Consider the following 14,961-nt stretch of genomic DNA (forward strand, 5'->3'; position numbering starts at 1 on the left):
GTCCCCATATCGGTGCTCAATACTACTCCCAAAAATATACTCAACTCATATGTTTAAAAACATAACTCTTTCTGTGGTTTGAGATTATTACTCAAAAACTAGCTTAAAAGCTCTCTTGGAAATCAGGGTTTCCTCACTTGTTTAAATGTGAAAACATTTTACTCTTGGAAATACTTAGTTCCCATATAATCTTTTGAAGAAATGAGCTTCACTCTTACTCTTACTCAACTCAATGCTCAAGTCTTAAAAGTAGTTTTAAAATATTGTAAAAGACTTCTCAAAATAAAGTTCATGCTGAAACATGGACGTGAACGACTCAATTAAAGGTTTTCAATAACCGTATATATATATATATATAGAACTCAATACTCGAAACTCAACAACTCGTAACTCAAGAACTTCAATGGTAATACTCGTTTCAAGAATGCCCAATACAGAGGGTCCATGCAGAATTATGGGCATGAACTACTCAACTTAAGGACTCAAAGATACTTCTCATCTCCAGACTGCTCGACTTATAGAGTTTGGGCGTAATTATGGGCATGAACTACTTAACTCAAGGACTTCATGGTAACATGTAATAGTCCCATGATTAGGAATATAATCTCAAAAGTGTTAGGAACTCAATACTCAAGACTTAGGACTGAAAGTTACTACTCATCTCACAGATGCTAAACTTATGAAGTTCATGCGGAATTTATGGGCATGAACGACTCGACTCAAGTGTCAACACAACAATATGGAACTCATGTATATGACTCTTCTCATCCTCATACTTACTTTCTCAAAACTTCGTTCAAACCGTTAATTGATCTCAAAGGATTCACAATTTAACTCAAATACTTTCTCAGACTCTACTCTTAACTCTCTCTTGAATGTGAATTATGAATTCAAGAGTTATGGTTTATGATATGAAGGATCTAGGTAATAGTGTAGACTCATGACTACATTCTCCTCACTCTCATGCTCACTTACTTGAGTCTTGAAACAAGTTATTAGAAATTATAGAAGACTCCTTAAAACGACTCAAAGGGACTTTCTCAAAATGTTCGAAAGAACTCTCAAGACTTGACTCTTAACTCTACCTTGAATTTGAATTATGAATTCAAGGTTATGATTCATGTTATGAACGATTTCTAGGTGTTTATAACTAGTTTCGAGTGATTAAAATAAAAAAGAAGTGACGGTACACTTTAAAAAAACTCAAACGGAGCAATCGACGGCAAACTAGACGGGGCAGGTGACCCTGGTGCACTGAGTGGCGTGGTGCGCCAGCCCCTAAACTAAAGAAAATAATTTGGGGCACACTGTCTTGCGCAGCGCGCCGGGCACAACCCAGAAAATCCGACAAATTTCTTTGCTCGTTTTCTCACCCTAACTCACCTAGAATCAAACAATTTCTTTCCCAATCACTTGGATTCAATTACTTAACATAAGTACACTCTAATATACTCAATACATCCCTCAAAACACTCACTTTCATCTCAAGAAATCATCAAAACTCCAACACAACAAGATTTAGGATGAACATCAAGAACTCTAATCTTTCAACTTCAAGAATGAAATATCACTGAAAATAACATGATTGACGTGTGGGTGAACAAACCCAACATTATAGAACCTTACATACTTCTGAGGGATTAAACCCATGGGCGAAAATCCGCAACAAAACTCAAGAACCTCGACGAACGTCTTGATCCTTTCCTCTTTTCTCCTCTTTTGTCTTCTTGAACTCTCAACTAAAACCCTAGGCGTATATTAGGATTAAAAAATTGAACCTAATAGTATTAGACCCTTTAAACCTTACTAAAAATGAATTAAATCTGTTTTGGTATGGAAAAGACCAAAATACCCCTTACTATTTTCGGGTAACTTTCCTTAACTTGACAGCCTGACTTCAAAAGGGCATATCTCACTCATCCGACCTTGAAACTTAGCAAAATCTATGGCGTTGGAAAGATAATTCAAAGACCTTTCATTTTACATCTCATGGCACACCTAAATCATCATGTACTAAGAGTTATGGTATTTTGATATTGACCCAAAATATAGAAGAGCTTAGAAATGACTTCGATGAATTCTCTCTAGTTCTTCTTGGAACACAAGGTGATACATCTAGTGACCTTAACACTTAGGAAATATTTAAATTCCTTGGTAAAAACTTACTCACTGTGAAGGATGGTTCAAGTCTTATCTTACAAAATTTTCGGGGTGTTACAATATCTCCCCCTTGGGATCATTCTTCCTCGAATGACGACTGGACTGGGCATGGAATACAGTTATTGTCATGCCTCGAGCTACCCCGAGATGTGGACATAGGACCTGGGATCACAGGTGACCCCAAGCTAACCCTGTTGGCATGACATGAGCATACTAAGAATAATAATAGCTAATGTGAAAGCTTAAATATCATGAAAACGATAATGATAGGGAATACCCATTCTAAACTGAATATATCTAATTTGAGAGTTTTAACTCAAGAGAAATATCAAACTCCAATACTAAGTTGAATCTAACTATGTCTGAAAATGACCTCTAACTGACTAGAAGTATTAGGACATGCCCCAGCTAAATCTAACAAAACTAAAAATAAAGGACTGAAATACGGAAGTGAATAACATGACTAATGTCCTTGGAGAATGATAACTCACCACTGATGATGTTGATCTAGAGATCAGGAACCGATATATGCGTGATTTGACTGCTGAGGACCTGAACCTACATCACGAGAAGATGTAGCGCAGAGTATGCGTCAGTACTTAAAAGGTACTGAGCATGCACGATAGAGTAAAGCTGAAATAACATATAATTGAACAAGCAATAAAGCAAGAGTATGATCTAAACATGATATAGATATTGAATACTGAGCTAACTGATTGCAATGACCAAATTTTATAACATGCTAAGACTGAATATTGATTGTACTAAAATGAGGTCAATGCAATGGAGTTTGACTGAACTGTGGGAGCTACTAATAACCGACATAAAACCACATGAGCTAAATGTGGAGTCCGATGTATATGCCCCATCGAGAGGACCCAATACTCCCGGCCAAAGGTATAGAGGCATGCTGGAGTGATTACTAAAATAATGCCCATAGAGGGGACTTACAACCTACCTGGCTCGTAGTTCTGGGACTATATGGGTGACTGACCTTAGTCCAACTCGGTATTATGTTACTCTCAATAGATTAAATGATTTAACACATTAACATTGAATTTCTGTAATATACTAGATAACTCAAAACTGACATGTATACTGAGAATGCAACAATTATGACTGATAGTGTGACATTCGTAAACTCAAGCATTGGTATATCTATAACAACTGAATAATCTGACCTAGCATGCATAATTCATGAACTAACGAATATATACAACTAGGGTTCTGAATATCATATGAGAAACTGAGCAATAATATGGTAATCTGATTTAGAACATTAAATTAACTAGTTCATGATAATCTGCTGAAGTTCTAGAAATCCTAGGTCTAGTTAATAATGGGGAATCAAGAATCTGACTGAATTCGAGGGACCTAATGGGCGATAGGAACCCACTAGTGAAATCCCACATACCTGGTGATGAATTCCACAAAGAAATCTTTCGATTTTTGAGCTGGAACTGATGGAACCTTTTTGCGTTCTTGAACTAGGGTTCTTGACTTCTTTCTCCTCTTAGCGTTCTAACTTTCTAAGTTTTGATGAATGATTTGACTTAGGTAAGTTCTAGTTATGTTTCTAGGCTAAAACCAACCAAAACCACGTAGTTTAGGGTTAAAATGACGTAGTTTAGAGGTCCAACAAAATAGAAAAAGACCAAAAGACCCTCGACTAAACTACTGTCGGAGTGATCGACGGACCGTCGATCGAATGACGGTCCAAGCTGGTCAACCGTCGATCAGTACTGGAGGCTGGTTTCTAGGGGTCTAATCCACGAACGCGGACCACGGTCAGTGGTCTAACCTACTGTCTATGGGTCTGGCTGGGTGTCGACCCTTAGATGAATTTTTGGGATGAGTTCTGGGGGAGGTTGCTAATGTGAACCACGGGCCGTGGGTCACCCTATGGTCCGTGGGTGACATCCGTGAGTTGCACCTGCAACTTTTGGAAATCTGTTTAAAGGTCTTTTTTCAAATACAGGGTGTTACATTATCTCCCCATTGAAAACATTCGTCCTCGAATGAAGACTAAACTAGCTGAAATGGAGGGAAAGAGCTACAACCTTACCACTAAACACTGGAAACTGATTTTTGATTGAACTAGGTTCCAAGAACATGCAAATACGCTGAAAATACAAGTACAAACTGAAGGAACATGATACTAAGACGGAAACTGCACATGAATGACTGAAAAATTGAAGAGGAACTATTACCTCAAGCTGGAATGGAATCAGAAGGAAAGAGGTGAGGAAACTTGGCATTCATGGCTCCTTCTGCTTCTGAAGTAGCTTCCTCTACGGACTGACTCCTCCACAAAACCTTAACTAAAGCGATTTCCTTGTTTCTCAACCTTCAAACCTGACGATCAAGGATTTCAACTGGTACCTCTGCATAAGTTAGACTATCCTTCAAAGCCACACTTTCTAAGGGTACAATAGATGTTGGATCACCCACACACTTCTTCAACAGCGAAATGTGGAAAACCAGATGCACTGCTGCTAGTTCTGTTCGCAACTCTAACTCATAAGCCATTTTACCAATCCTTTTCAAGATCTTGTAAGGGCCTACATATCTAGGACTGCTCTTCCACTTCTTGCCAAATCTTATCACCCCTTTCATAGGCGACACTTTCAGGAAAACCCAATCATCAACTTGGAACTCTAGTTCCCTTCTCCTTACATCTGCATAAGACTTCTGGTGACTCTGAGCTCTATTAAGTCTATCTCTAATGAGTTGCACTTTCTCCACAGCATCATGAACTGAATCTGGTACTATCAAGGCTGCTTCACCCACTTCATACCAACCAACTGGAGATCTACATCTACGCCCATACGATGCCCCATAAGGGGCCATCTGAATGTTGGAATGGTAATTATTATTGTAGGCAAACTCTATAAGAGGAAGGTGATCATCCGAACTACCCTTGAAATTGATCACACAAGCTCTCAACATGTCCTCTAAGGTCTAGATGGTACTCTCTGCCTGATGATCCATTTGTGGGTGAAATGTTGTGCTAAGATAAACCTCCAAGACCTTTCTAAAATGACTTCCAGAAATAAGAGGTAAATTGGGGACCTCTATCTGAGATGATAGACAAAGGAACCCCATACAACATAACTATCTCATTAATGTAAAGCTTAGTGTAGTCCTCTGCCGAATCTGTAGTCTTAACCGCCAAAAAGCGTGAAGACTTAGTAACTCTATAAACTATCACCCAAATGGAGTCATGTTGTCTGCGAGTACGAGGTAAACCTGTGATGAAGTCCATGTTGATCACTTCCCACTTCCAATTAGGAATGTCGATCTCTTGAGTCATACCTCCTGGTTTCTGATGTTCTACCTTGACTTGCTCAAAATTGGGGGACTTAGCCATAAAATCTGCTATATCTCTTTTCATGTCATTCCACCAATAGACATCCCGTAGATCATGGTACATCTTAGTGGCGCCTGGATGAATAGAATATCTAGAGTTATGGGCTTCTGCAAGAATCTATTGTCTCAACTCACCCACCTTAAGAACGCATAATCGACCCTGATAGAGAAGTACGCCATCTCCCACTTGGGAGAAAACCTCAACCCTCTGCTGGTGGATTGCACCATTTAGTTAAAGCAATATCGGATCACTGTCTTGCTTTTTCTTCACCTCCATTACCAAAGAAGATTCTGACCCATTCTGAACTATTACACCACCATCTGATATGCTCATAAGACGAACTCCTAAGCGAGCAAGTCTATGAACATCCTTTGCTAGTTCTTTTCTTTCTTCCTTAACATGCGCTATACTACCCATAGATAGTCTGCTAAGAGCATCTGCTACCACATTGGCCTTACCAGGATTGTAATGCACACTCATATCGTAGTCCATGAGGAATTCAAGTCATCTCCTCTGGCGAAGATTCAACTCTTTCTTGGTGAACACTTACTAAAGGCTCTTATGGTCTGTGAACAGATCTACGTGAACACCATGCAGGTAATGTCTCCAAATCTTAAGTGCAAACACCACTGTTGCTAGCTCGAGGTCATAAGTTGGATAGTTCTTCTCATGCACCTTAAGCTGTCTAGAAGCATAAGTTATAATTTTTTACCTCGCTGCATCAACACACAACCTAGGCCGACTCTGGACGCATCACAATAGATAACATAACCGTTTGAACCCACTAGTAGAGTCAAAACAGAAGTTGTAGTCAACCTAGCCTTCAATTCTGCAAAGCTTTTCTCACAATCATCTGACCACTGAAACTTGACCTTCTTCTGAGTCAACGTAGTCAATGGAGAGGCTATGGATGAAAATCCTTCCATGAACCTTCTGTAATAACCTGCTAGACCCAAGAAACTTCTGTATCTATAGGGGAGGTAGGTCTGAGCCATTGTTTCACTGCTTCTATCTTCTGAGAATCCACTCGGATCCCTATACTAGACACAATGTGACCAAGGAAAGTAAAGGATTGCAACCAAAACTCACATTTGCTAAACTTAGCGAATAACTGGCGATCTTTAAGAGTTTGCAGAACAACCATCAAATGATTCACATGTTCTTCCTCATTCCTAGAGTAAATGATGATATCATCAATAAAGACGATAACGAATAAGTCCAAATACTGCTTGAACACTCTGTTCGTTAAATCCATGAAAGTTGCAGGAACTAGATGATAGAAATAACCCTTAGAGATCATTTTTCTGGCCTTATGGTAAGAAATTAATCGACCCATAGGCGCTAAGCTACTACCCTTTCATTCTAAGATTGGTTCGTCTGGAAACTGAAAATGAACAATCCTAGTTCTACAATCGACTGAGGCATAACATGAATGTAGCCAATCCATGCCTAGAATGGTATCAAATTCTACCATTTCTAACTTTACAAGATTTGCTGAGGTGACTTTCTAGGAGACTGTGACAGGGCAATTTTTGTATACCCGTCTAGCTATAACTGGGTCACCGACTGGAGTAGAGACTGAGAAGGGTTCTAAGAGAGGTTTTAGACTAGTATCAAACTTAACTGATATATAAAGAGTTACAAAGGAAACAGTTGCCCCTGGATCTAACAAAGCATAAACATCTAAGTCAACGACTCGTAATGTACCAGTGACTACATCTGGAGAGTCTTCCTGATCCTAGAGAGCCTAAAGAGAATACAACTTGTTTTGGCGTGGTACGCCACATGTACCATATGAGTTACCCTGCTGAGTCGAACGGCCTATTGGTGTTGCTGAAGTTGTGGATAGAGCTCTAACATTGCTACCTCATTGACCCTGTTTAGAAGGACAATCCTTCAACCTGTGACTAAACTGACCACACCCAAATCATCCTTCCTTTCCAACAAGGCACTCGCCCGAATGGTTCTTACCACACTTAGGACAAGTTGGGTAGGTTTTGGTACCTGAAACACTTCCCTAAGACTTAGAGCCTGATGCCCTACCCTTCTAATCATTACGGAACTTGGAGGATGGAACACTAGCTGATGAAGGTGCTGGAGTTGAAAACTTCTGCTGAAATTGCAAGGGATTACCACCACCCAATTTCTGTTGAGAATAGTCATAGTTCTCAGTCCTAGCCTTCTTGTTCTCCTTATCCTGTTCCCTAAGCTTATCTCCCTCAACCTGCTGAGCATGAGTCATGAGCCTAGAGATGCTCATATTTTCCAGCAACATAGCATTTCTACACTCTGTCTTCACCAAGTCTGACACTCTATATAGAAACTTATTCATTTGGGCCCTGGAGAGTTGGGTAAACTTGAGCCCATACTCTTGGATTGTCATGCTACCTTGCCTGAAGCTCATAAATTCCTGAGCTTTTGCCTCTCTTAACTCTCTTAGGAAAAATTTGTCCAGGAAGGTCTTACTAAAGCAATCCCAAATGATAGGAGCGACATTTGTACCCCTGTTCTCTTTCCACTGAGTATACCAGATATGCGCTACATCCTTAAGTTGGTAAGATGCTAACTCAACCCGATCATTCCTAGTTACCTGCATCACTTCAAAGATCTTCTTGACCTCATCAATGAAGTTTTGCGGATCCTCACCAATCTGTGATCCTAAGAACTCCGGCGGATTCATCCTAACAAAATCTCACACTCTGGTTGCAGCTGACCCAACATTAGCACCTGTCGGAGCTGGAACACGTTGATTGTTCTGGTTGGTCACACTCTGAGCCAACATCTGAATGTCATTCCGAAACTCTGCATTCAAACCTTCTTGACCTAAGACTGGAGGAGTTGCGTTTGTGATCCTGGCATTCACATTTCTAGCGCTACGAGAAGGCATGATCACTGAAACATAAAACGTCGAGTTAGAATGGAATTAGATCATACCTTACGCACAATAAGAGTAACAAAAAAATGAAGATTTTTCCTAAATCACTTTGTAGCCTCCCTCTCATTAGATGTGGTGCGCACTACACACCCATGAAAAGAACTCTACCTAGCGCGGCCTTTCAGACATCCTAGGACACTTAAAACATAGGTCTCTGATACCAAGTTTGCTACCAAGGTTGTCACACCTCGAGCTACCCCCGAGATGCGGACACAGGACCTAGGATCACAAGTGACCCCAAGTGAACCCTGTTGGCATGACATGAGCAAACTAAGAATAATAATAGCTAATGCGGAAGCTTAAATATCATGAAAATGAAAATGATGGGGAATAACTATTCTAAAACTGAATATATCAAACCTGAGAGTTTTAATACAAGAGTATCAAACTCCAATACTAAGTTGAATTTAACTATGTCTGAAAATTACCTCTAACTGACTAGAAGTGTTGGGACATGCCCTAGCTAAATCTAGAAAAACTAAAACTAAAAGATTGAAATACGAAAGTAAATAACATGACTAAAGTCCTCGGAGAATGAGCACTTATCACTGATGTTGCTGATCTGGAGATCGGGAACCGATCTATGCGTGATCTGACTGCTGAGGACCAGAACCTACATCACGAGAAGATGTAGCACAGCGTATGCGTCACTACTTGAAAGGTACTGAGCATGCATGATAGAGTAAAGCTGAAATAACATATAACTGAACAAGCAATAAACCAAGAGTATATTCTTAACATGATATAGATACTGAATACTAACCTAACTGAATACAATGACCAAATTTATAATATGCTAAGATTGAATACTGACTGTACTAAAATGAGGTCAATGCAATGGAGTCTGACTGAACTGTGGGAGCTACTAATAACCGACATAAAACTACATGAGCTAAATGTGGAGTCTGATGTATATGCCCCATCGAGAGGACCCAATACACCTGGCCAAAGGTATAGAGGCATGCTGGCGTGATCACTAAAATGATGCCCACAGAGGGGACTTACAACATACGTGGCTTGTAGTTCCGGGACTATATGGGTGACTGAACCTAGTCTAACTCAGTATTATGCTACTCCTAAATAGATTAAATGATTTAACACATTAAGACTGAATTTCTGTAATATACTAGATAGCTCAAAACTGACATGCAAACTGAGAATGCAACAATTATGACTCATAGTGTCACATTCGTAAACTGATGCATGGGCATATATGTAATAACTAAATAATCTGACCTAGCATGCATAATTCATAAATTAACGAATATATACCACTAGGGTTCTAAATATCATATGAGAAACTGAATAATAACATGGTAATCTGATTTGGAACATTAAATTAACTAGTTCATTATAATATGCTGAAGTTCTAGAAACCCTAGGTCTAGTTAATATTGGGGAATCAAGAATTTGATTGAATTATAAGGACCTAATGGGCGAAAAGAACCCACTAGTGAAATTCCACATACCTGGTGACGAATTACACGGAGAAATTATTCAATTTCTGGGCTGGAACTGATGGAACCTTGTTGCGTTCTTGAACTAGGTTTCTTGACTTCTTTCTCCTCTTAGCGTTCTAAGTTTCTAAGTTTTGATGAATGATTTGACTTAGGTAAGTTTTAGTTATATTTCTAGGCTAAAACTAACCAAAACCACATAGTTTAGGCTTAAAACAAAGTAGTTTAGGGGTCCAACAAAATAGGAAAAGACCAAAAGACCCCCGACTTAACTGTTGTCGGAGTGACCGACGAATGGGATCGATGGACCGTCGATCGACTGACGGTCCGTGCTGGTTAACCGTCAATCAGTACTGGAGGCTGGTTTTCGGGGTCTGATCCACAGATGCGGACCACGGTCCTTGGTGTGACCTACGGTCTGTGGGTTGACCATTAGATGAATTTTGGGGATGAGTTCTGGGAGAGGTTGCTGATGGGAACCACAAACCACCAGCACAGGCCATGGGTCACCTTACGGTTTGTGGGTGGCATCCGTAAGTTGCACCTGTAACTTTCAAAAATCTATTTTAAGGCATGTTTTCGGATACGGGGTGTTCCAATTACTCTTACTATGGTGTGAGTCTAATGGTATGCTCTTACTATATTCAAGCTTAACCCAAATCCTTATGTTAGGGTGTTATACCTCTCTATAGGGAATCGCATCCCAAGACTATTACTCTTTACCACCACATTGGGCTCATATCAAGAACCTCCTAATATTTAACAACACCACATTCAAGCTTAGTACTCTAACAACTCCATGAAATCCAATTAACCAACTCCTTCAGAACCAACTAAGGGCTCTCATTTAACTATTTCTCATCGTAAAACCTCATCCTCCTCTTCCTTCTCATTTATGCCCTTAGATGGAATAATCACACCATCACTATCACGATAAGAACATCAACCTCATCTTTCTTACTTCACTCCGTTACTAAAAGGACCTCAGAAAGGACATCTCCCATACTCTTTGGAACTCATTACTATCTTACTCTCAAACACTTGACTTGATTTCTCATCTTGTCATCTCCCCCTTAGGTCTAAAGTTGACACTTGAAAGCTATGAACTTATTCCATCATCTCTAACTGGTCTACATCCTCTTTTACTCTAACACGCGGAAGAATTTTATCTAATGAATACCGAACTCTCTATAAGCGGTACTAAGACCTCTTTCTAAGGTGCTTATCTTAACCTCTTCTGATTACATACCCTCTAGGTACACCTTTTAATACTCTTTTTACTCTTGTGATTTAGCCACACTTCACTGTCCTTATCTAAAGGTTAGGGTCTCTCACTTGTACTACTCACATTCATTGCAGCAACCATCTCAATTCCTCACCTACTCATGTTGCCATTCTTTTGATCATGACACTCATCTCAAATTCAAGCTTAATGTTTATTACTAAACCCAAATATCAGTATGATTGCTCGCTTACTATAATATACCTCATTACTTAATAGTTCTATAACCTTCTGAACATCATGATCCTCTCAAAAAATTCATAAGCCTAGCTTAGATCTATCACTTTATGAATACTCTGTGCTTCTATTCAACACATATATTTTAGCCTCCTCTAACATGATGACACATCGACATAAACTTTATTCTAGTTAAAAATATACTCTAACTCATCTTGACTAGCAACTATTCCTATACTCATAAGGAAAAACTCTTCATCAATAACTTATTGGTTGCATGACTATAATAACATAGCTTGCCTCATCACTATCTCTCTTTCTAGGATTAATAAACCTTTGCATACCTTCTTCTAACTCTGGGCTCTTTCACTACTACTACTCATGATCTCGCAACTCATGCTATCTTTTCGGGTGAAAATCTTACCCAAGCTCTAAACATATTTCTTAAAAAGGATCTCCGCTGAAATAAGGCTTAAGGAAAAGAGTGCAACTCGCTTTTAGCTCGAATGCACGATTCATATGAATATAGGTGCATTCCTCTGAAACTTAACACTTACTCACTCATGGGCTTCTCTCATGCCTCTTCAGATTCACATGACTTCATAAAAAAAGTTTCTAAGAATAACTCATTGATAAAGGACTGACTTTTCTTTTCAACCACCTCTAATATGATGGGTAGTCGAATGAATCTGAGAAATGCATGTGTATGAATAAATATGTATGACATAGCTCTATTGCACGATTAAGATTATAAAAGAAGGGAAACATTTCTTAAATGCTTGTAGTCCCTCGTTTATAGAAGTGGGGCGCTCACAACCATAAACAAGACCCTACTGACACGACTTCATAGACACCCTAAGACACTTGAACTCTATGATCTGATACCAAGTTTGTCACGAGCCGAGCCTACACCTTGGAAGTGGCCGGCACTCGAGAACCATCACTGGTCCCCTAGAGAACCTTATCATGGCTTACTACAAGCGGAAGACTAACTCAAGCATGCATAGCTTAAAACTGAATTACATTCATTGAACTCAATTACAAATCTTTTAACTCAAATGAATAACTCTAAATAAAAATAATATATTCAACTCGTCATAAAATAGGCAACTTAAGTCTTTAAAACATTTAACAAGATAAATGAAACAGACTTCTGAAACTCTACTGTCTATCTATGAAGCCTCTAACTAACAAAAATGGAAGTCGGGACAAGACCCACAACATCCTAACAATTGATATAACTGAAAGTTCAAGTGGAACCCTCCTGAAGCAATGAGGCTCACCATAGATAACTCGAACTCCATATGGTATCAACGAAGTTCCTATAGATGACCCTGAATACCTGTATCTGCATCATGAAACGATGCAGGCCAAATGGCTCAGTACATGGAATGTACAAGCATGTAAGGGGAATTCTAAAGCATAACATAAGCTTGAACTTGATAAAAAGGAAACATACTTACATATTCTCAACTCACTCAACTAAATCAACTTAGGAATAAGATATTCAACTCAGTAATAAAGTTCTCAACTGAGTGAAACATATCTCAACACAAGATACTCAACTCTGGATACTCAATTCAAGATAAAGCAACAATAAATGATGCAATATATGTGAAAAACTTTTAAAATAGTAAATAGCAACTCAATGCATTGAAGAATACAATAACAACTCAACTTGTATATAAAAATATATAGTACAATTCTGTGGGAATTTCTCTAACCAACAATTGTCACGACCCGAGCCTACACCCTGGGCGGGATGGCACTGGAGAACTATTTCTGACCGAAGCAAACTTTTGGCTTGGCTTAACTTGTAGCGGAAGACTTAAAGCATTAATACAAAGATTAAATGCATCTCTACTCAACTGTTTAATAAAATAACTTAGAACGTTTAAAGGTCAAACATTCAACTTGGCCAAAGTGGCAACTCAAGTCTTAACATAAGAAATAACAATGTAAAAACAACTAAACTACTAACAGTCTACGAAGCCTCTAAAACAAGGAGGGATGTCGAGACAAGACCCCATGATCATCCTAACAACTAAAGTACTAAAACAAACGATAAAAGAGGTCCTCCGGGTAGCAAGGAAACTCACCAACTGACTCTCAGTGCTCAACTGGATCAATGAGGCACTGGATGCTCATCCTGGTTACTTGTGTCTGTATCATAAAATGATGCAAGCCAAATGGCACGAGTACATTGAATGTGTGAGTATGCGAGGGGAATACTAAACAAGACATAAGCTTGAAAGAAATCTGAAAAGAACACTTACCTTGGCTTTACTCAACTCATGAATAACTCAACTCAAATGTAAAGTAAAAACAATAATAATGGTGCAGTTTATACAAAGCATTTAAAACAATAGGTGATAACTCAATGTTATAAAGAGATACAATAACAACTCATTTTACTCATATAATAAAGTAATATAATATAGTGTCAGTTTCTCTAACCGACAACTACCACTATGAGCCTAAGTGATGATACAACGTCTCGCCCACGCTGCCAGAACTATCCTATACTTTGTCATCATATAGAACGCCTCAACTAAGTGGATCCATTAGTCTATGCTAAAAGATACAAAGGAATCATCTAAAATGTATGATCATTTATACCCATGATGGTTACATGTTTTATGGGAACTTGAGTTATTATGAACTCGCGTCCCCATATCGGTGCTCAATACTAGTCTCAAAATATACTCAGCTCATATGTTTTAAAAACAAAACTCTTTATGTGATTTGAGATAATTACTCCAAAAATAGCTCAAAGGCTCTCTTGGAAATCGGTGTTTCCTTTCTTACTCAAATGTGAAAATATTTTAACTCTTGGGAATACTTAGTTCCCGTATAATTCTTGAAGAAATGAACTTTACTCTTAATCTTTACTCAACTCAAAGACTAAGTCATAAAACAAAGTTAAAACATTTGTAAAAGACTTTTGGAAAACTCTGAACTTCTCTTGACTTAACTCTTAACCAGTTGACTTGACTCTTAACTTTCCTTGAATGGAATTATAGCTTCAACGTTCATGATCTCATGTTTATGGATGATTTCATGATGTTTAGATGTACCTAGAGTATAGAAATTGACTAGAAAACATAGGTACGTTGTTAAGGAACTAGTAAAGAAAGAAGAGGATAAGGTGGAAGAACGGGCGTCCCTGGTGCTCTGAGAGGCACAGGGCACCAACCCTAAAATTTCAGAGACTGACTTGGGGCACTCTGGCTGGCGCGGCACCCCAGAGGTCAAACTTCAGAGCCCCTGTTTGGGCGCTCTGGCTGGGGAGGCGCCCCTGGCCCTTGCCCAGGTGAATTCTGAATTTTCTCCTTCGTTTTTCAACTCTAAACCCCATATTTCTACTTGGCTCTTTCCCCAAACACTTAGAATAAACTATACCATCAATATATGTAAGATTCTACATGAAAACACACCAAAAATCATGAATCAATCTCAAGAAACTTCAACAACAAGAACCAACAAGATTTCAAACGAATTATCATCAAGAACTCATAAGATTTGCTTTCAAAACAATACAACTTCGCTGAATTGAATCATGATTGGCGCGTGGGTGAAC

The sequence above is a fragment of the Solanum verrucosum genome, unplaced genomic scaffold (assembly GCF_900185275.1).
Source record: "Solanum verrucosum unplaced genomic scaffold, falcon-dt-bn FXZP01000026.1, whole genome shotgun sequence".
NCBI lineage: Eukaryota > Viridiplantae > Streptophyta > Magnoliopsida > Solanales > Solanaceae > Solanum > Solanum verrucosum.